The sequence below is a fragment of the Dermacentor albipictus genome, chromosome 7, assembly GCF_038994185.2.
Source record: "Dermacentor albipictus isolate Rhodes 1998 colony chromosome 7, USDA_Dalb.pri_finalv2, whole genome shotgun sequence".
In the NCBI taxonomy this organism is placed as follows: domain Eukaryota; kingdom Metazoa; phylum Arthropoda; class Arachnida; order Ixodida; family Ixodidae; genus Dermacentor; species Dermacentor albipictus.
The window spans coordinates 63855426-63879117 of NC_091827.1; the positions used below are offsets into that span (position 1 = coordinate 63855426).

The 23692-nt window shown below is 45.0% G+C and overlaps 1 protein-coding gene and 1 long non-coding RNA gene across 4 annotated transcripts in view; one reads left to right on the forward strand and one right to left on the reverse strand.

Annotated features, from left to right (window-relative positions):
- Positions 1-23692, reverse strand: part of LOC135904749 (uncharacterized) — a 58414-nt gene that overhangs the window by 31895 nt on the left and 2827 nt on the right. The window contains exon 2 of the long non-coding RNA XR_010565197.1: positions 956-1011. This is a non-coding gene — a long non-coding RNA (uncharacterized lncRNA). The remainder of the gene's footprint in view (positions 1-955; positions 1012-23692) is intronic.
- LOC135904747 (muscarinic acetylcholine receptor DM1-like) overlaps positions 1-23692 on the forward strand; it is an 86773-nt gene that overhangs the window by 31870 nt on the left and 31211 nt on the right. The window lies entirely within an intron of this gene.

The following is a 23692-nucleotide window of genomic DNA, read 5'->3' on the forward strand; positions in this document are numbered from 1 at the left end:
CGAGTACAGCCGAAATTACGGATGAGCCAGTCGTCGAGACAATCGCAGGGATCACCGGTTTAGCTTCGATTGCATGCAAATCCCTTTGAAGCTCCTCAGACCTCATCGTCCACGGACTACCTACCCAGACAGCATGAGACTCCCAAGAAACAGGCTGCTTGGTAGAAAAGAAAAGGTTATTAGATCGGTACAGCGAATGCAAACAAAAAAAAAATACCGAAGGCTGACAGTCGCAATCCTAACAACGATATCTTCCGTTTCTTTTCATTCTTTTTAACTTTCTGTTTACCTTAAAGCCTCTTGAAAAAATCACAAGGTCTGAGTTACAAGCGACTTTCTTCCCTGACCATCAGCGTAAGGGGAGACGAATTTCCTGGACAGAGATAGATTTGCTTCTAACTGGTCTTTCTACGAAGAGATGGTAAGACGAAGACGTTGCAGATCAGCTGGCCCCCGGAGAGCCAGATGGTGACTTGTCTCCGGTTTATCTCTTTCTTTTTTAAAATATTCCGCCCTTCCATTTGTGCTCCCTACAGTTTACTGCACGTTTCTTTTGTCCTGAACTCGTAGCGCTTGTAATCCCTCTCAGTTCTTCCCTTGCCCACCTTTACAAGCCCCCCTTCATGTGTAAGGGTGTATTCGCGCGGCAAATTGAACTAGAGCGTGGCAGTGAACATTAGCGTGGTTTGGTTAGGTTCGTCACATCTCAGCCTTTCGCTGGTGCGCACCGTTGTGTAATCCCGGGTGCTTTAAAGGCCTGGCAGTGAGTTCCTCGTGCTCATTTCCATTTGCAAGGCAGTGTTTCAAGTCCGGTGTTCTGCGCTCTGCTTTAAGCTATCCAAAGCAAAAAAAAAATAAACAAGGAAAACAATGCTAGATGAAGCGTAATGGGGTAGTTGGAAACCTTGAGTAAAGGAACGGTTCCACGTGTATATTTAAAAGCTAGTGTACTTACTTACTGGGGATCTTATCCGCCAGTCTTGTTCATCTTATTTCTAGGAGCTCTTCTTCCTGCAAAGTTGAAGAAAAAAAAAAAAAACAGTGGAGACTGCACTCGCATCTGTAATTGCGAAGTCATACGGCCCAGTGGTACTCAGGTTCTTTAAGCAGTCCGACATGCCGATCTCTGGCTTATATTAGTCAAACATACTTAGTTCGCGTTTGTTCCTGATGTTGAGCGCTGCTGCTTCATAAAGGTGTTAGATTATCAATGCGGGTTACATCAAAACTTGCTGTAAGATTAGTTACGCATAATTACAAGCTACAGTCAAGGCGATTTCTCGTCCATGTTGCCTAATGAAATGCAAATTAAGAGGCAAAAGATCTGAGAATGGGCGCCACATCGCAGTGCGCGAGATACTTTGTGTGAATAGGACAATTCCCATAAGCAACTGTGTTTACGCTTGCAAACTTCGCGGACACGACGGAAATAAATCTGCGACTTCACAGTGAACAATTGGTGCCGTGTCATTTAAGTAAAACGGGCTGCGGTACCCACAGCGCTAGGCATTCATTTACCATGAGGGAGAATCCTTTCGATGTGCGCGCTTTGCTTTATGTGTGCACTTAGCGCTTTCTTAATAAATACTGTGGCCAGCGCTTCAAACAATTGCAGGCAACGACAACGTATTGCAGACAGCACGGGCAGAGTCATTCATACGTTGTCAACGCTCACGCTAAGGCAATAACGATGCGACACCTTAATTCTCATGTCAGTCGTTGCTTGGGATACACGGCTGCCAGTTGTCGCGCACAATAGCCCAGTCTCTGAGATCCTGAGAAGTCTTATAGCAGCCGTGGTGGCTCAGTGTAAGCATTGCTGTTCAGAATGAGCTCGAAGGTTCGATCGCTGGCCCCGGAGATTGTATTTTCACAAAGGCAGCATGCAAAAAAAGAAAGATAGAAAGAATGAAAATGTAGATACCACGCATTATACGAATCAATGTTGTGCGAAGTATTTTACAGGTAGCTGGGTAAGCAGCACTGCTTGGGGTTCCGCAAAATGACACCAGGTGGACCAACGCATTTATGTAAATTACGTAGCTGTGTGTGCGACGTGAGTGTATGTGTCGATGACGGCAGTAGCAAGCCGACCAGGACGGTGATTACGATGCTATGACGGCAACGGCATGATTCTTACTGCTTTGTTCGATTTTATTGCGACATGACTATTCGTGTGTTAGTGGGTTCTAGGCATTGGATGGGCCTAAGCGTGAGGAACATGGATTTTGTCAGCAGCGGCGAATCGGTGCCAGGATTCGGCGGTGTGAAAAAAAAAATGTACACCGGCAGCGAAGTAAAATACAGTGGTTACTGCAATATTAGCTCTGCGGGTGTCTGACTGAGCTCTGTGCCACCAGGTGGCTGCACCGCTCCGGCTACTTACGTGTACATCCCTACCCATTCCTCAAAAAGTAGCGTCCGCCTGCGTTTGCAGGAATACTGGTCACGCTACGCTCTTTAATAATCGTGACCGGTGGTAATCGTCGTCGCCGAGAATGGAGCGAGAGTCCCCCCCTCGCAAGCCGAACTGCGACAAAAATTGGGGTCACGTGACCGTTGAGAAACCACATCTCTCGGCAGCTTCGAGGGCTATGGAGGGGGAGACTCTCGGCGCTCTGATCGGGAGTCGGACGATCGGATACGACCACCCGAGTGTAGCAGGATAACTCCTTTTCGACCTTCCGAACAAGTTCAGCCTTTCGGGAGCGCTCTAAAGCACTCGACAACGACCATGCGAAGGGGGCGTTATTCAATAACCACATGAGGGCGAAGGGAAGCATATTGCAGTCGAAGACCACGGAAAGACAGAGAGAAAGAGATATAGAAGAGATGAAAGGTAAGGAGGTAAACGAGACGCACGTCCGGTTTGCTACCCTGCACTTGGGGAACGGGTATAGGGAGGAAGAGAGAGAGAGATTGAGGGAGAGGAGATAGCTAGAGCACAGTTTCGCGCACATTGAAAGGTTCGCACTGACTCTACACACGGCTGCCAAGACATGCCGACTTGAAGTACTTTAACTGCGCTTTCGTGTGTTCCTGTGCCGTCGACGCGTATGGCCATGGTCCAAGGATCATGATGTGCGAAAATGGTCTAGAGTCCAGCTGGTCCAATGCTGTCCGGAGAGCTTCACGCTCGACGTCGTGCCGGGGACAGAGACATAGGATGCTTTCAATCGTTTCTATAGTTCCACAAGACTCGCACATGGGCGTATCCCCCATTGCAATGCGGAGCGAGCCAGTAGGCTTTCGTAAAAGACAGCAGAAGATTACATGTATAGTGGTAAGATTAATATTGAACTCACTTGTTCTTTTTTGAGAGCTCCAAAGATATCCTGGATGCGCGCATAATATTTGGTTGCTCGTTTTTCAGCACACGGAACAGGTTGGGCTTGTTCTCTTACAGCGGCCCGTTAATATTGCGGTGACCTGGTTAGAGGCCCTTCATTTGTTGGTGTGGCGTCAGCCATGGTGGTAGCGGACGGGTGCCTCGGTGGTGGTGCGCCTTCGTTGTTTGGAACAGAAAAAGCACTATCGTTTTATCGCATTTAACCTTTCACCTTCCGTTTGCTTTGACCAGCGTTGGCACGCTCGGCTCAGGCACACCTTCTCTTGCTCCAACCTAGAGGGATCTCCGCGTCGGTGCAGTCAGATTCAGAGCACTGTAGGAACCAGTCAAAGGTACCGTAAGAAAGACCTTAGTATGGGGAATTCATAGGCGCGCTTCAGTAGTACGATACCTATGGGAGTTGGCTCAGAGAGGCGGCCTAATTGGGCTGCACTGAGGACTTCGACTTGTTATTTCTGTTGTGACTGTGGCAGTCCTTGCTCGTATATTGATGTGTATGATCCTTAAACAATTGAAATCTATTCATTGCTTTTCGTATTTCCTTAGAAATGCCTTTAAGAGGAAGCTTAGCTCGGTGGCTCCTATCTAAATATATGGGAACGGCGGCGCTGTTTTTTTTTTCGGCAACTACTGCACCGTGTGAAACCTTGTTTCACTTAAATTAAGAAAGTAATATCTAGTAACAATCAAAGCAGGTTGCGATTCACATCGTCAATTTCTTATGAAACATGTTGAAAAGAGGTAAATTTTAGTAAACGAAACTTTCAGGTTTACTACCCTGTTGCTAAGCCATGAAAAGCGCAGTACTGTAAACTGCACCTAATGATACATTTAAATTGGGCAAACTGGACGCATTAGACACCGATCTGAAATATACCATTAGTATGTGGGTAGGACTTCTGCAAAACCACTGTAAACATTCTAAGGAATTCACGTAAGCTTTAAATGCATGTATAAATTTATCCGCTTAAGAGGCTCTAACTGATGCAGTTTACATAACCGCATATCTGGTTTTGGCGAAGCGGTAGGGCATTTTAAAACTTAGTACTTCTGCTTTTGTTTAACTTGGCGATTTTTGTCAATTTTTGTAAAAAATTGCAACTCTCAGATCAACGTTTTGCTTGCTACGCTCGCTAGAATTTATGTTTCTTCTTCAAATCCAGCAAATTTATTCCAACTTATTCGAGCGGTTGTCTTATCAACTATCTGCGTTGTACGTGCATTTGAATAGGCGGCATCGGAGTTAGCGCCAGGCTGACACCCCGTCCTAATGCCGTAGTTTCTAAATTCTCAGCGGTACCTGAGTGTCCTTCATGGAACTTCTTAAACCATACTGTACAAAAAATAGCATTTGTTTCTAATTTTACACCTAATGTAAGTAAAAAGACACATGTCTCTGCTGAAATTGCTAAATGTTGCTTGACGCTTCACCGCCATAATGAATATTAAAGAAGACGCGCGTCCAATATTACAATCATAGCCTGGCAGAAATTGGAGGTTTCAAATTCTGTGCAGCTGTGACTGAACATAGCAGGCTGAACAAAAATTAAGAATCGTTTTTCAGACCTAATATTCGCCATTAATCTAGACGGCTATTGTCCATCTGGCCTCAAGTTACCCGAAGAATAGCAGGGAGATATCACAGAACTAGGGGAATACGCTCGATAAACCGGCGTGTCAACAACATTCGCAAAACGTATTCGTCTTTCTTTTTTCGCTGGTTTCACGGTGTTTGAAGGTGTGTCGTGCAACTGGTGCTGTCAGTTCACGCTAGTAAGCGGCCGCGTATGCTTCCAGTAGCATGGAAGTGCGCAATGTCGACCTACCTTAAGTAGGCACACCATCAACATTTAAATTCTTACGAGCATCTGGTGACCACGGCTTCTGTTCCTCTACGCACGCACCGCCCTCTCCGCTAAACGGGATTCACCCATCGACGTCATTGCCTTTCTGCGCAGCAAAACGAAGCAGTTTTCTTGGCTAGTGCCATCTTAAGCGAAGCAGCAGGTGGCCTGTAAGCACTTTTTATGCACGTTGAAGCAAGCTGCACTCCGTAGGCGACGAGGCGTCACATGCTAATCCGACGCGAAAGACAAACTATGTGCGGAAACTGCGTCGTCACCTCACCGGAAGGCCTACACCACCTACACCAGGCTACAACGCATTGGAGACTCCGCTGCGCTGAGACTACCGAAGCGCTCACTGTCAGCGTTTTTCATTCATTCATTCATTCATTCATTCATTCATTCATTCATTCATTCATTCATTCATTCATTCATTCATTCAGTTCGTTAGTGTCAAGATTCAGTACTTCACTTCACCACTCCTAGGTGGTGTCGCCATCGCTCTCAACAATTTATATTTTACGCGTTCGACGCCGACGTCACATCCGCAACAGGAAGTTGATCGTGGATCCTGACATAAAACACATTCGTATATAAAAAAAAGAAAAATGATAATTACAGCACACAGAAAGGTCCTAGTACGCAGTCTTCGATCAAGATTTCCAGTGTACCGTGGGGAGCAGCTCGGCAGTCTAATCTCGATGTTCATGTCGAACAGCCGCTTGTTCTGTGGGAAGCGTCCCTACCGCGCATGCGGTTATGGCGTCGTTAATTTCTCTCTCTCTCTCTTTCGCTCTCATGCAATCTCTTTCTTCATTTTTTTTTCAATTTCGGTTTCAAAGATGTGTAATTACGCGAGCCCTTCGTGACGTGTTCGCTCGTATTTTAACCGTAATATTTTGCACGGATAGAAAGAAAGGGTGAGACAAGAAGGAAAGACAGGGATGTTAACAAAGGTCTCGGCCGCTTGGCCACCCTACCGGTTGGGAAGGGGAACTCAAGATGGAAGGAGCATGTAGCGCCATATCTACACTATCTGAAGCTGGGCGTCTTGCTTGACGAAAGATTGTGTTGCATTCGGCCTTTATTCAAAGGAGGCTTTACCTTGGGAGCTCCTATATATATATGGACATGGAAATGGAGAAATTGTCTTTTTCGATAGCCTGTGCACTGATCGTGTTAAGGTCCATTGCACTTAAAATGAAAAAAAAAATGCCTGCATAACCTGATGAATGTAGGAAGCAAACTTTCAATTTATGCCATCAAAAGAATTCTCGGAAATTGCCAAGAAAGTGCGAAGAAAGATCTATCGTGCTTACAGTTCTGTAACTAAAGAAAAAAATATGTGTATATTCTTGAAAGTTCCCGTAATAATACACACAATGAGGACAAAACGATTGTGTTTCCCAACGTTCTAAAGTGTAACAATGATATGCGAGTAGGAATTGTGCAATGACCTTGTAAACACTAACGGTTTAACGTCAGCTGCCAATCAATGCATAAAATTTATCTTGCTCAAATGCTCTAAGACATGCAGTTATGCGGACGGTGATATGAGTTTTTTTGGTGCAAAGTGAAGCATTTGTAAACTTTCTGCACAAATGACTTTTTTGCCACTTGCAGGCAAAATTTGTAAAACAAAATATGAGATCTTAAAGAGAACTTTTCAGGCGTATACTTTCTAGAATTCAATTCCATTTCTTATACAGGACCTGGAATGTTCATAGCTTCTTTGCTACGTACTATTAAGCCACAGTGACTCCTACAGCAATGGGTTCATTTTGACTAGCTCATCAGTTCACTCTGTTCGGCCATTATTTCAGTCTGTTCGCCAATGACACACGATCATTCATTTTCGCAGGAGCTGCTCCCCTGTACATTTCCATCTGTAGAACCTGCAGCCAGAACAAACTAGTGACATTGCGTTTCTAGAGCACAGAAGCTGGCGGCGTTTCAGCTGCAGTGCAGTACAACAAAGCTAGACTATGCACCGTAGCAATTTCATTGTAGGGACGCCGCCGAGCTCACACGTAAATGCTGCAAAATGCACAATGTCGTGCTGGGCTAATTGAAGGTTGAGAAACTGATGCCGGGGCCGTTTGGTGTCGTAAATGGTAAAATTAAGTCACTTGCATGCGCGCACATTTTGCGGCACTTAGGAAATTTTGTAAGAGCCTCTCAAGTGTAAAGTATTCACAGACTACGGAATCGTCTTATTGTACCGTATAGGGTAATATGTGTTCGGTGTGTGAATATCCTGAAACCATCGTATAACCTTCGGCAATATCTGCATGGACACTTCCGTAAACCAGGCGGAAATTTCCGACGTCGGTCCAGTCAACGAGTGCGTATTCACCACCGATAATTACGCTGCCGTAAGCAACTCTTCGTGCAGTGAATTAAGCTGACACAGCTAGTGAAAAAAAAAAGCACGTCGCACTTTCAATGGAACGGCCGCTAGGGGAAAAAGCACGTGAAGCGTCCTCGTTAGGAACCACCGTGCAAGCATTCACCGTTGTTCTCGACCCTACGGATATAACACAGCAGGGCCTTTACACTTCGGGCGCAGGCCTCGCAGTGCCCTGAAGGTCACGCCTCCAGCTTTCTTCGGAGCGCCGGCGTTGGGTCCCACTTAGCCCGTACAAGCACACCCCCCGGCGCGACCTCCCTCCCAACTCCCCACGCCATCTTGTCGAGCCGCGCCTCCTCCTTAACAACTCTTCCGCTCGCTTTTCCCTTGTTTTTGAAGAGCGTCCTTTCTCCTTCCCCCCTATTCCCCAACCCCTGCCCAAAACACGCACACACCTTCCTCAAGAAGAACATCTGCGCGAAGGTATACGTCTCGTCAGCAGGCGTTGATGATTACATACAAGCGGCGAAGTGGTTTGGGAGATGGAGGGCGCTCGGCGGGTTCTCTGCGAGAAAGGGTTGATCGTATGCGTGGGTTTCGCCGTGGAGAACAGTAGGTGCTAGCGTTCGTGGCGCCGAGTGAAAGGAGGCGGCGTGGGAGAGGGTGCGAGCAGCTGCTCTTGAGCCCGTCGTTAGCGACTTGCTTAGCCTGTAGTGGAGGAGAAAGACTAAGGTGCTCTTCTCGGCCGCGCTACGTCGCCCCAAGATATTCTCGTTAGCGCGTCTGCAGCTTCTGCTCGCCGTCGTACAGGGGCACCGCCACGTCGATAGTGGTGAAATCCCTTTAGACAGCGGCTTCCAGCTCGGTCCCGTATTACTTTGGTTGCCGGGTGGTCGGTATGGAAATTCGGTATTAGGAATATAAACGGCCGTATTAGCGATGTTTGAGTGATTCTGCTAAATAGTACCTCTAAAGGGACTGCGTACTAGGCCATGCGTAACGCCAAAGGTTTCGGACACTTCATTTCTGAAAATGTCTATGTGGTATTATATATATATATATATATATATATATATATATATATATATATATATATATATATATATATATATATATATATATATATATATATATATATATATATATGTATATATATATGTATATGTTGTTTGACTGAAGGACTACTGCGTTGGTCGCACAATGTCCATAATCTGTAGCTCGCGCAATATCTGGCGTAGTTGTTGCAATTTAGGAAATTCCTGCTCTCCTACACTGTTGTTAATACACGTACCTGTATTCTACATGTTTAGTATAGTGTGCGCATATGTATTATCTGTGCACGAAAGCATATTATTGTTAATCTTTGCACACATAGTAACTAACCTTTTTTTTCTAAACTGAATGTACCAATGTAACTCCTGAAATCTGTTACTGTTACGGTGCTGACGAGCTGTAGATTGGAGCTAACGGTGGCGCAAGCTGGAGGCGAACAAAGAAGTTGGCTGGGTAGTACAGATAGTCCCGTGTTGCCATTCGGTAACATGGGCCTACGTACAGTAACATTATTCGTTTTGAGTTCTGTGCGCAGTTTTTTTCTCGGACTCAAAAAGTGCTTGAAACGTATACACGACCTTGTGATCGACCACTTTCAACACAGGTCATGGAACGCAGAAGTTTTTTTGCTTTGACAACCCGTGCCGGAGTCAGGCGGCCCCTGCGACCACACGACGAGCGACGCCCAGTTCCCAAGCGATCAGATTGGCTTGGCGGTACAAGTCGCAGCTCTCCGCGTTGAGTCACGCTGCCATCGGGCTGTACAACCAATCTCGCTTGCTTCGCTTATGTGTTCACGCTACACGTCTTTCTTTGGTTAAGTGATGTTTGACGATAAGCTGTTAACGACAAGCCTCCGAACCACATAATTGACTATAAGGCGCTCCTGATAACAACGCGAAGCACGCGGCGCTCTCTGCGTACGTTTCCTGGTAAAGACTAACGTAGCGCAAGCTGCCGTCGCCGAGGAAGCTTGGGCAACGTGGAGAGCGACGTCTCTAGCCTTTAGCATATAAATAAAAAAAAACAGCAACCAGCCTAGTAACTGATTCACTGTTGCAGCACCGCTATGGTTAGGCTACGCATAGTTAGGACTCCGGAGGAGCAGCATGAGTACGAGGAGCGGCAAAGAAAAAAAAAACCATAATGCGAACAGCAGTGGCGTGCTGCCAAATCTACCGTTACACCCATTGCTACCATTATTCTAAATTGCCATTACTACCATTACTCTAAATCAGTGAAGGATTGCGTAACCCCCTCAGCAGTTTTAGTGGTTGTTTTCAACATCTTCGCCGCACATCTACTTTCGCAGCGCGAGAACGGCGAGTCATTTTTTTTTTTGTAATGCAGTTTTCTAAAGTGCTTAGAGATGGTGAGACGGGTGATCACTCGTGCGATTGAAATCGGTTGAACAAAGCATTCTAGATAAGTTTCTGCAGCATGCTAGCATCAACAGAAGTGATCGTTTGTATAGAAATGCGTATATATGTATAAAAAAATAAAGGAATGACGCTCAGGACAACACGAATGTTACTAGCGTGCTTTGCATGAGAAATACATAAACACCGCTCGTTTTGTTTCACACTTTTCGAAGCGCAGAGGCTTTTGTTGCTTTGAATTGACACTGCAAAAACAAAAACAATATAGCAATGTGGACAACGCGACAGAAATGAAACGGGAGGGGCAAGCTCTTCGCCTTGCTTTGTGCACATTTTATTCGACAATTTCACTTGAAGGTGATATGCGCTATCTGGGTTCATGCAATGCATATATTATTTCAGCCACGGAAGCTTACGATATGGATCGGTGTTTGCTGTGGCCTCCATAATAATTGATTTCCTTTTTTTTCGCTTTATTACTGTAGCTCTCTTCCTCATCGTCATGATCTCAACTCATTCGTTTTTTAGTGCTTGAGTTCTCTTTCTACAATTTAATTCATATTTGTTGATATATTCGTGCGAAGATGTCCAAATACAGTCGGTGACTATATGACTTCCTTGCGTGTATTTTAGCACGTGGAGCGCTTAGGTTGATACAATAAAATTGCTATCTCACTCGATTGCTTTTGATGAGTCATCTGAAAAAAAAAATATCAATGAACAGTTCTTTTCCCTGCGAAACGACGCCTCTCGTGTGCCACATGTTTTTTTTTTTTTTCAGTTTCATCCGTCGGCTTCCAGGCAAAAATGAAATGGATAGAGGGACTTGAAATGGTTCAAGTCCCTCTATCTACACCTCTCAATTCCTTCTTTTTTTCATTCTCCGCCGCTCTCTGTCGATGCCTGTATCTGTTTCCGATAGTCTTTTCTGTTCTTTTGCAGTTGCACTCAAATAACGCACTCAGTATTCATTTTTTATTAGTTTTGCTCCGTTTTAAGCCATGCCTTTTTTTTTCGTCGTCACGAATTTCTGCTTCCTCTAATGTTCCTGCCTACCAACTGCCGATAAGGTAATAAAAAAGCCCCGTATATGCCCTTGCTTCACGCCCTGTTCAGATTCCAATTTAGAGGGAAAAGAAGTACTTGGGACCGTAACACGTCGTTACCTACGTCTCTTTTCATAGTGATAACACAGTGAAGCACTCTTGATGTTGAAGCGATGATGACCGGTCCGAATTGAAACTGGTCTGGAGCCCGTGAAAGCGAATCGATTTCAACTCGACCGAAGGTCGATATCGGCTGCGGCGTCCCAGCGTACAGAGAAATCGACCTCGACCGCTGGATGAGAGGCCGAAGGCAGGGTGGATACTCACTGGCGCCACACTGCGGTACACAGAGGGAAACGATTGTGTCGCGCGGCCGTCCTAGCGGCGTCAATCTATGTAGTATCTATGAACCGTAATAACCGTTATTCCTTTTCAAGGAAGCGGGTCCCATCGGCCATCGTCCAATTCATACCTTATAGGATTTTCTTTTTTTTTTGAGGTAGTAGCTTAGGACGCGGCAAAAGCAGTCTCTATACAGCATCAGAGGGGTTCGACATCCCTCTTCGGGGTTTTTGGAAAATGACGACCTCGGCAGGTTGCGCGAAGAAATAGAAAATGTGGCACTGCGTTGTCGTTTCTGGAAGCGTTACTACGGATGGGTTATTGTATGGCCGGAAAAAGCAGGCATACAGTGATCATGGTGGGGAGTACACATAATGAGGCACACTTCTATTCTTCGTCGCTACATGTGCTAAAATGCAGAGAAAGTCAAATTCATTTACAGTGCAGGCCAATCTAATGACCAACCCAGCCTTTGCCACGCCCATCCTTCGGCCTACAGGCTTTAGCTGTGCACCAAAGGATCTTTCAGTGAATCTGCGTATATGAAAACGAATTGAGGTGATGCTTGAACGCGCAGTGTAGTAGTCATCGAACGGATGCTGTAGGCTTGGAAAAGCTGTTTAAAACGCAATACTTGGAATAATATGTATGCGGATAAACAAGCAATTATAATTGAACCCTGCGGTTCGCAGATGACGTTGTTGCGCGGAGCTACGCTGGAGACTTCGGGCTCACGATAACTCTTCCACGATTTTAACCAGCAAGCCGCCCAGGTGGGTTCGAGGATGAATATGCGACAGGCTCAGAGCAATATTCAAGTGCCTGTAAAGTGACCAAGAGTTGACTATTTCTATTGTAAGCCTGTAGAATCTGCGAAAGAAGATACTTACGTAGGGGAGGTATACGGTGAAGGGGAATTGCCGGTGACGGGCCGTGTAAGTGATGAGAACTTGAAGGCAAGTATAAATGACTGTATTGCGGCGCATCTTCGTTGTTAAGTTTCAATTTGCAGGCCTGCAGCTCTGGACCCCCCACCTCCCCCCTAACCCAAACGCCAACGTCGTTTTTTTTTCTATTGGTGGCATTTTTTTTGTCGATGACCGTTTGCTACGCAATCTCTCCGGTGAACATGGTGAGCGCAGAAGCCCTAAGGTAAGGGGTTAAATGTGTTCGACTGGAGAGCTTGGATGCAGTACCTCTCCGGCTATACCCCAATTCGCTAATAAGTAAAATAATATTCTTTAAAATTGAATAAATAGAAAGCACGGGCAATGGCCTGAATCAGAGCTGACGTAAGAAGATATTCATCCCGGCAGCCAGAGGAGTTGTTTATGTCACTTATACGCAAGCGCCTCATCTTTTAAATCTAAAATGGTACGTTGCCCCACAGGGCCTAAACCTAATCCAACCCAGGCTATAGGCACAAGAAAATTCCACAGGGCTTTCTGTCTGCGTATGATACGAGTCATGCAGCTACACCACTGCCGCTTGCAAGAAAAACGGAAACAAGGAAACAGATAAAAGAACACCCCCGCATCTCAACCTACCACTACTGGTGGTCTTGGAAACGGCAAATATAAAAATCACGAAGAATAACACCGGAAGAAGAAGAAAACCTGCTTCAGAACGCTGCAGAGGACCAGGAAGTGCAGATAAGGGATGACCGTGCCTTATCCCCATACCTCAAATCGCCGATCCTTCAGGGCTTCGATCCGTCTCGCCCACCCGCCCTTATTTTTCTTCTCTGCCCATCGCCGAAGCGATCCGCGGCGCGACGTCGAAGCGATGGGTTAAGAAGCGGAGGCCGTTATTGCAGGCGCAGGTCCTCTTTTTTTGGGAGCGCGCCAGATACCGACCCAACCATGGCGCCGCAAAGATAAACTGGAAGGAAAGAATGATGGACGGACTACGCGGCTTGTGTACGGTCAAGGAACAAAATAAAAAAATAAAATAAAAAGGCAACAAGTGTTCGACCGCAACGTTAGAGCGCTGTGGAGAGAGGGCTATCTTCTTCGTAATATTCGCTGGCGATACAACAAATTCTGCCCATAACGTCAAAAAAAATGATAACGCAATCCTGTATAGTACTTAAGAAAAAAAAAAAGACAACACGATACAATGGAACGAACACTGGCTACCATCAATAGGTTTAGCGGACGTATGTAAGGGTGTACGGGAAGCCGTCACGCCAGGCAGGAAGCGCAGATGAAGGTTGAGGAAAGGGAGGCTTACCTAGGGGCCTCGGATCGCAAGGCGATGAGCCAATGAGGTGCGGAGATTGAGGGAATGGAAGATAAAAAGGATGAGACACGAACTAGAGCTACGAGAAAGCTATATGGCCAGTGGTAAAGGCAACGAAAACAACGAGAAAGCTACAGGAAATGGTGGCGGCTACGTGGACGTATTGGGGAAGACCTTTATAGAAGGGAAGGCCACACGGCAAGGGGATTGCTGGCGAGTGCTGGAAGTAGGAAAAACGACAGGCTTCAGATAATTGAGCTGCCTACCCTACTCTCTTCTTTCCTTTCTAATGCTTGCGGTTGCCTTTTCTTTCTTTGGTTTTTCTTATATTTTTCCCCCTTTTATTTGGCGCCTAAGCCAGTCGTTCCGGCACGTTAACCATGTCCTGATGGACGAAGTAGTGGGCGTTTACCTTGGACGCTTGATGTACGGGAGTGGATCTCGTCTTGCGACGACGCCCGTGTGTACGTCATACTGAAACAGTTGATTCGGTAGCAGGCATTCGCTTTTGTGGGAGTCTCTCAGGAAATCGAGACAGTGTTCACGATGGGCTCTGCTTCAGGTTGTTTGACAGGAGCATTGGGAGTTGGCATTTTGGGTACCGTTTCGTTGATTAAACATTAGAGACGTTTAGCGTGTTCGCTATTCCGGCAAACAGGGGTGGTTTGGGGGGATTACCAGATGGTCGGGGGCTTAAACAAGAGCGGCCAGATTGGTGGCGCCAGCTGGTGGTGCAAAGTTCAACCACCTGAACACAGAGTCTATATTACTATATTACTATATTTTTCTTAGCTGGGGTGTAAGTTTTAGACAGTGGCGTAATTGTGAACACAATTACGCCGCTGCCGAAAATTTACACCAGCAGCGAAGCAGAATGAAGTAGGCTACGGGAATTCTAGCTCTGTATTTGCCTGGTTGAACTGCTCAACACCAGGCGGCTGCACCGCTCCGGCAGCTCCCGTTTACGCCCCCGACCATCGGGTAATCCGTCAAAACTGCGCGGGTTTGCCGGAATAGCGGACACGGTAAAAGTCTTTATTGGGACCTAAACGACTGTTAGATATTGCGCTCGTCACAATTTTGCTGCGTATTTGCCACATTAGAACGGGTCCGGATCCACGTCACCCGTACTGTGACGACTAATAACAGACGAAGTGCAAGTATGATTTGGCTGGGAATCCTCGGGGAAATGCGGACATAAATTAAGCTCCACCTGTTTCAGCGCATACAACTCGTTGCTCTGCGTCACAAATTCGTTATTTCTCACAAATTCGTTATTCTGTAGGTGCCTGACGTTTGTCTTTTTGTTGTGGTGCGTACTTGATTGTCCCCTTGTAATATTGCAGAAGGAGAATACAATGCAGCAGGTCTTTCAAATAAATAAATTAATTGATTAATCAAATAATATGATAACTTCCGAATGCTGCGGCTATCGAACAGCAATGGGTGACAGAATGAAGTCGAGCGCAATACCAACAGCACACCTTGAGGTGCTACATTTCCCAACTCGGACCAAATCTCTCACATCCATGGCTCTTTTCTCCGGAACCGCTATTTCTTAAATTAGATTTCTTCTACGTGCTCCAGGCTTATGTGTTGTTTTGTTGTTTTACGTATTGCTTCACCGGGCAACGACCGATAGATGTTGAATAGGTCCGTCTTTCCCCCTGTTCGCGGTCTGCGAATATTCAAAGTCCTCGAATGCGGACGGAGTAGTCGTTGGCATTTAATTCGTGTTCGGTTCAATAATTTACTATTCGAAGTTCTCGAATATTTATTTAGCGCAAATATGTAAGGCAGTAAATACACTCATCGGAGTATCAGAGGTGACATATTGACGGATTCGATGAGCTGTTACGAAATGTTGTGCTACAGAATAGCCTCGTTACGGGTTGCACAAGGGAACCAGTTCCCGAGTGAGCGTAGAACGCAAACAACTTCTTCCCTATAGATTCCCGTAATTTAATAACAAATGACTCCCTTTTAAGGAGCCTATTAACAAACTTGTTCCGAATTGTTACTTGACCAGGCTCAGCATAGTTGCATGTTATGTCTTAAGCTGGAAACATCATGCGCATCTCGTAACACGCGATTTCCTTATTTCTTTGTTCTACTTACCACGGCGCTCCGTATTATCGAAAGCAGATTATTATTTCAAAACTCCTCAGGTAGTCCAGTCATGCAACGGTAGTACAGGCATACGTAGTTGTATAGTACACACCTGGGGCCCTATAACGTAAAACTATTCCAATATGCTTCTACTCCAATCTCCTGACGTCAAATTTGCGTAACCACCGACGCAAGCACCGGGTGGTCACCCGCAGGGTTGCCTGAACACACCAATAAAACGCTCTCCTCGTTCATAAGAGGTCACTTTTGTTTCCTTGGAAAACGAATAACATTGCCTACACTAGGCGGCTTGTCGTATCTAATTGGCTGACAAGAGGCGAGGAGGACGCTCAAGTGGAGAGGGATTAGATGGGGCAGAGCCAGTGCACTGAAAATCGATAACCGAATGATGAGGGTGGTGCTGGCGTCTGCGATTGGTCGGCTATCCCTTAGCTTGCGGTGGCTGGTCGAAAATCGTGGCGGCAGGCAACGGAAGCTTAAGAATGACGCTAAAAGGGAGACTCAGCAAGGAAGAATTGGCAGAATGAGGTAGTAAACGTGTAGAAAGTGCTCAAAAACGTTTTGCGACCACGCAAGAAGTTTTATTATGCGCAAATACACCCATGCTCTCCGGCAGGTGCGAGTAGCCAGCGCCTGAGCGATCGGCGGCAGCCATCTTTTATTACTTTCGGAACGGGGCATCCTGCGGCTATTCAGAAGAAAATTCAGTTTTGTTCGGCATATTAATGCATCTTTAATGTGTACGCGTCACTTTGACGCGGTGAGTTTTCGCGGTTTTGGGACGTCGCGTGAAAGGCAGGTGAAATGGCTGCAGCCCGAAAACTTTTGACCAATAGCCGGAGGCTAATGGCGAGAAGGCGTCGAATCAGGAATAACTGTTTTTCCTTTTTCTGTCAAATCATGTATACTCAGTGCGTACACATCATATCAGATGGGGAGGTATCGCGGTTTTCGTGACGTCGCGTGACAGACAGGTGAAGTGGGCGTGGTCGAAAAAAGTTTTCGACCAATCGTGGAAGTCTGGTAGCAGAATTGGAATAGAAAAGTTTGGAATAGTTTTACGTTATAGCGCCCCTGATTCTATTCTTTGTTAGCAACCCTACTCAGCGCAAATGTGGTAATTTACTTTGCCTTAGAAATTAGAAAAATATTTGATGTTCGATTGGAGATTTGCTGGCAGCTTTTGTAGAATGTTCGTATTCGATCAGATTACGAAATTTCCTGGTGCTTACACCCCTACATTCTCTGCATATGGCTGTCGCAGCGAAGAAAACTGAAGAAGGGCTGTTGCGCGGATGCAAGCGCTTTTCCCGTCTATGCCTATTAATGCGGACGCGCTAGAAGTTGCGTAGAACGTTTTGCCTCGCGTGAGGCAAAATGTTACTCGCGTGATTGCAAATGTCAAACCTCGCGTGATTGCAAATGTTACAGCCACGTCTTGGCCTTCCTGCCATTTTCGGCGATCCGAGAAAAAAAAAAAACATTTGGTGAGATCTTCGTCTCGCGTCGGCGACGATCGAAATCTGCCAGAACGAACAGCGCGCTTTTAACGTTGCCCGCATAGCACGCAGTACAAGTGAACCACATATAATAAGATCAAAAGATTCTGTGTTGAGCTCCCTCGTAGAATTCGTGTCAGATTGCCGACCAATATCCTTCTGCTACTCACGACTCCCGGGGCGGTTGAACGAGATTTTTCTCATGCAGTATAGTCTGAAGCTAGGGATGTGCTAACAGAAGTTTGTTTTTAGATTGCAATAAATGAGAATTGAATGGAGTCAGAAACAAATCGAATCGAAATGAATATGAAATAGCTTTGAATTATTGTTATTTGCTTCCCCCCCGCACCATGTATTTTACTGCACGGCAGTTAGGGTATTAGAATACAATATAAAACTAAATAAATTATGAGCACTAGTTTTCCCAATTAATGTTTCCTCTCTGTCATATTTCTAAGCCCTATCCCCCAACACTAGTGAAGGGTAGCAAACCGGAGACTCATATCTGGTTAACCTCCCTGCATTTCCTCTTCATTCTATGCGTATAAATATATATATATATATATATATATATATATATATATATATATATATATATATATATATATATATATATATATATATATATATATATATATATATATATATATATATATATATATATATATTTATACGCATAGAATGAAGAGGAAATGCAGGGAGGTTAACCAGATATGAGTCTCCGGTTTGCTACCCTTCACTAGTGTTGGGGGATAGGGCTTAGAAATATGACAGAGAGGAAAACGCTAAAAAAGAAAAAAAAATGAAAGACGCACACATGTAACCACACACCGAAAAGGCGTTCCAGTTATAGTTATATAGTTATAACTATATAGAACAATGTTCACAGCCTATACTATTGATAACGTTAGCACGTTTCTGTCACTAGGCTTCAGGTTGTGAAGCTTTGTATATTGAAAGCGCCAATGCAGGATTCGAAACAGATAAGCATTTTGGTCGCATACACAGGGCTCTTTGGTGAGTGCAAACGTACACGGCACAGACGGTGAGGTCTGGCACCCTGAGTGACGTAGCCTTGTGCCCCAACCTAAGTTCTCATGTCCTGTGCCTATAATATGCCAGCGTGGCTGAAATTTATCGTACTTTTGTTAAAATATTACGCTGATTGCGCGCAGTTTGGAGTTTCGAAATATTCGATAACTATTCGAAAAAAAGAATGTACTCGTGTTCGTCGGATCGGATAGCTACTATCCGATCCGACGACCGAATCGAGTGGAACACGTTTCGATTTGTGTTTGGAAATTTTCGAATGTTCACATAGCCCTGTAGATAATGAAACTCCATCGCTGGAGTGATGGCGGAGTACTTAGGGAACGAGTATTTTTGTCAAGTTAGCTGTCTGCGTCAGCTATGCGTATTCAGTGTGACTGTGTGCATCGCACGCTGACAGTAGACGTGCCATAACACGCTTGCGCGATTAGGAGACAATGCGAATAGTTTAATGTACCTGGTTCTAAAGTACATAAGAAACTGAGTAGTCATTCCACTCTGTGAAGGTGGATGACCGGATGAGCTCTGCCACATCACACGGGGTTAGACAAGGGTGCATCTATTCATTTTCACCATCTAGTAATGGTAGTGACGATAGCTTTGTGCGATTACGGTGATATACACTAAGTGGCATGGTTACGACCTTAGAAAGATCCTTGGCCAAAGTTAGATCTATACACGACCATTGTTGAGTAGCTGAGTTACTTGAACTGGCGTGGTAATTCAAACCAAACTTTTCTAGCACGAACTGAGTCGACCATTTCTCGTCTGGTTTTGAAATACTCACATTCAATTGACCAAATATGATCCCTGAGGTAGTGTCATTACGGCTAACCCATGCAATGTGCGTGTTCATGAACTTTTCGATATCACGCTTGTGTGTACCTGGAGATATATACACAGTGGATATCACAATTACGTTTTTCATTTGTACGGCGCAGACGTCCCGACAGTCGGCGGCAGCGTCCTCTTGCGAGTCAAGGGTCCATTGTTGTGCATACATTTTGTCCTTTGCGTCGGTGACAAGCCTCCTGCTCGAGAGTCCATGTGGCGTTCACAAGCGATTGCAGTATACCCAACGAGTTGAAACAATGACTATTTACTTATTTAATGTATTACTACTTAGTTTTATTATTATTATTTTTGTTAGGGGCGGGTAGTGATTGAAGCCTGATTTACCTCGGCCGCGGGTCGGCCCGGTATTGGACTATCTTCGGGATTGGCCTACGCTAACCATTTTTATTGTTCTCGCACGGGCACGAAAAACACATGAAACCCTAGCGACATGCAGCTTCGCAGTAAAAGGCGGTCATTTCACCTTTCCTCCGCATTAAACGCGCCATGGCCAATTCACATGAGTGCAGTTTCAACGTATTCGTATTTCTTTCTATTTAGTGTCGTCTGTTGTTCGACAAAGGCGTGCGCAAATCAGCGTGACGACGACAAGTGATGGGCAATGTACGTACACTAAAGGAGAAAAAAAGAAATATGAATTCCTGGGCTTTTATGGTAATTTCAATCTCCCCAACCCTCCACACCTACCTCGTCTTTTTAAGAACAATTAAACTAGAAGGAAGCTGACTGGAAACACGGTGTTGCGGAAAGGCACAAAGAGTCTTTCACATTGAAACGCGAGTGGCCCGTTCCCTCGAATAATTACGATGGTAATGATAATGGTCATGATGATGACGATAAAGGTGATAAAAATAAAAAAAGGCTTGCAAAAAGTAATGAGTACCCTTTTTTTTAAACGAGGTGGCGACACACGTTACATTGCTCTATAATTAGAACTTTTTCCCACAATTATCTTAATCTACCCTATGCTTACACGCCAAGCTGTGGTATTCAGCGTAGAAATACCGATTCAATTAAATTATTGCGCAGTACTTATGCCATTGCACCGGCAATCTACCAGCCGCATTTAACTCCTTTAACCAGTTTGCGCAGCCGCAGTTTCATGCATGTTTCCCCTACTGTCCTGGAAAACCCGTCGTTGAACCGTAAATGGCCTCCTCCGTCGAATGGCTCCTATTTATGTCCTATTTGCGAGTGGTATTTCTTTATGAGCGGTTCGTTTATTACCGCCGTGCTTTCTAAAACTCAAATAAAGACGTCCTTGGCCGACAGAGTGGGGTTTACAATTTATTGCGACGTTGTGTTACGAGTGGAGCACTTACCTATAGTGCAAGGTTTCAACAGAGAACGTTTACTAAAGATAAACGATAAGTATAAAAGAAGACAGTGAAGACGCTGCCACTTCTTGAAGCCGACCTCAAGCGAGTGCCCATATTGTTCCAAAGCGGGATGCTGTGCCGAACGAAGTAACAGGAGAGCATATCATATTGACCGCAAATAAAGACGGGGACAGCGGCAAACAACACACAGACGACACGCCCGTGTCGTTTATGCGTTGTCTTGCGCTGTCCCCGTCTTTATTTGCGGGAAATATGATATGCAGTAAACACTAACTAGGCCAAGCTGGAGTTCTTCCGTAACAGGAGAGTTTGTAAAGAGAGCACAATGCTTCACAAATTAGAAAAAGGTGTGTATGTACAGAAGGTGAAGATGTTCATCTAGGCACGCACGTATGCGCGCATGTAATGCATGCGCATTATGCAGAAATGTTCACGAATACTGTGTTTCTCATTTCGAATTGTCCAAATTCATTGGCACTTACCCCTTTCATTTTTACATAAGCTGGCGCTGTAAAAATGTGACAAATTGCGATGGCCTTTTCTATATTTAGGTATGATTTTAAGTTGCGGCGTAGTATATCAGAATTCTTCCTTTGCGTAATGGGGCAAGTAACGCAGCAATGCTTTAGTTTGTCTGGTTAAGCCCCACTGCAGCAGGCAGTGAAGCGTCTGTTTCAAAATCGACCTCCTCTTTCATATGAACCGATAATACGGGGCTTTATTGCATGTTTGGAGAAGCGTTTGAAAGAACTCGTTTCTGCGTTATTATGCGGGAGCTTTTTTATAAAAAATAGTTTGGCAGTATCATGCGCAAGAACAATCGTTTCCGTATTGGTTTTCCGAGAAAGTGTGAGACGGCGCGTTTCATATTTTTTGTCTTCTTTAAGTCCACATTATCGTTCTTTGCTCTGGTTACAACGTTTCATCAGGGCCCAATATTCAATTATAGGGCCGCGCGTTTTTTTTTACATACGCGTCGCAAAACATCGATCGCCCAGGAAAAAGAAGGGAGGACGTCCCCCTTTCCCTTTTTCCTCCCCTTTTCTTATTTGCTCTTTTCCACCTCAAGTTTACGCGTTGGCACTACCTTCAAGTCCATGCCAATGAGCGAATATCGTTTCCTTTTTTTTTGCATTTCACGGCAACCCTTATAAACGCCATACGGCGCAGTTATGTTGGCGGACGGTATACGTGAATCAAATCCCTGTGAATCAAATCCGGCGTGATGTTGCAAATACGAAAGCGTGACCAATTTCGCGAAAAAGAAACGACCTATGAGAACTCGCAAACTTCCCCTTTAAACCGCCACCAACAATCAAATATTCCTTGTTGTTTCAATATGGACGTGGTAGGAGGTATTTGAGCACAATAGTGTTGTGGCCAGTTAGTTCTCCGCAGTGGAGTTGATACTGGACAGCTGGTGTTTTCTGCTTATTACACGGGAAACGACTACGCGTAGTCGTGGAAGTAATTGAATCTGATTTTTTCCACTACCGTTTTGAGGTTGTGCCATGCAAACATTTATCCCGCTCACCTCCGAACAATAAAACAACGTTTAAGAATGTGGCTGTACGCTAGATATTTCGGTGGGTATCTGGAGCATAAAAATATCATAAAGCACAAAACAAGCTTGAGAACAATCCCCTGTTTTCACACCCTAAAGAACACCGCTGGGCTCCAGAAGATCCTCGTTCATAGCGTGTAAGCTCCTGTGAACCCCCCCCCCCAAAAAAAAAAAGTTAAACATGAAACGTAAAAAAAATGAATAAAGAAAACAGTATTTGCGTACATTTCTAAAGCTTGGGTAACCTTATTGGTGGTATGCTGTGCGTATATCAATAGTATGGTTCTTTCTTTTTATTTTGAACAGAACAACATTTGGTTCAGTATTCCCTGCAACGCAGAGCTCGCCGAGCTGCTACCGCCATCTGTCGGCTCCGGCTTGGCTCGCGACGGTCGTGAAGTGCTATAGTGAAGCCGGTTCCAGCCAACGTTCATTATTCAAGTCGCCGAACGGCCGCTGTCATTTCCCGTTGCACCGCCTGTTAGCCCTGATTGATGCATTCCTTGTCCCTTGCTGGCGAATCTCTTATATCGAGATTACATATATTGGCTCTTCCTTTTTTTTTTTCGGACTCGTATACGACCAGCCATGTCTGCAAACGAGATGTATGTTTGCGCATAGCGAAAGGGCTGCGTATGGTGAAACCCTTCAGCGGTATTGTGCGAGACGCTCGGGCGGAGCAATTGCCGGCCTTGTTCGCCAGGCTAAACCCGCCTGTTGCTACAATTCACCACCACCACCACCACCAGCGTTTCAAGGAAAGGCTCGGGGACAAATTCTAGCGTTCTTTGTTTGTGAGGTTGATGTTGCGAGTGTAAAAATGCAAATAAATGAAAAAAATCCTTACGCCCCTCCGACAAGCTAACACGTGGTGTTTCCCTTCGCGATCTCGCTCGCTTTGTTAATTTCGTTTCATATTTCCCGTTTGGTACCAAAGACCCCCCCCCCCCCCCCCTCTTCCTTTCTTTTTTTTGCGCCTTACAATTTCGTACACTTAGCATAATCGAATGTTTCGGCAAACATTACCCCATTACTGCTCCGTGATTTACGTTTGTGAAATGAAGATGGCGGTGCTTCTGGGTTTTTCCTCACGTACTGGATAAAAAATCTTGTTATTTTAAAGACCTTTCCCTGTTGAGGAAGGTAGTTTCAAAGAACTCAAGAGATCTCTGGTATATTTAACTATTGCCTGTCTGTCCAGCTCTTAATATTGGGAAAGCCATAACCATATTTGCTACTGGTGTCCCCACAATGGTCTGTTTCGAGACATTTCAACAGATTTATTGCAGAAATGAGTAGTTCCACATTCCTCATTAGAAAGAAAATATATCCTATATCGTTATACTGATCTCGCAGTTTGCTCTGAATGGCTGAATTTAAGGTGAAGCGCAAAGCGTACCAGGATGTAAAACATAAATTCGAAAACATGCATTTGGAGTCGACAAAGCAAATAAATTCCGACATTGCTCTTCTTAAACCTATGACAGGTGCTGGTTTATGGAAGTTTGCTGCGCAAATTAAAAAACGCTTTTTTTTTGGTATGCTGATGTGTATACGATTTATGAAGTTACACGTACGATATTATGGAACCCTCGCTTCTGGCCGAATATATAGGCATACTACAAGTACTAGAGTTTGTGCACAACAAGG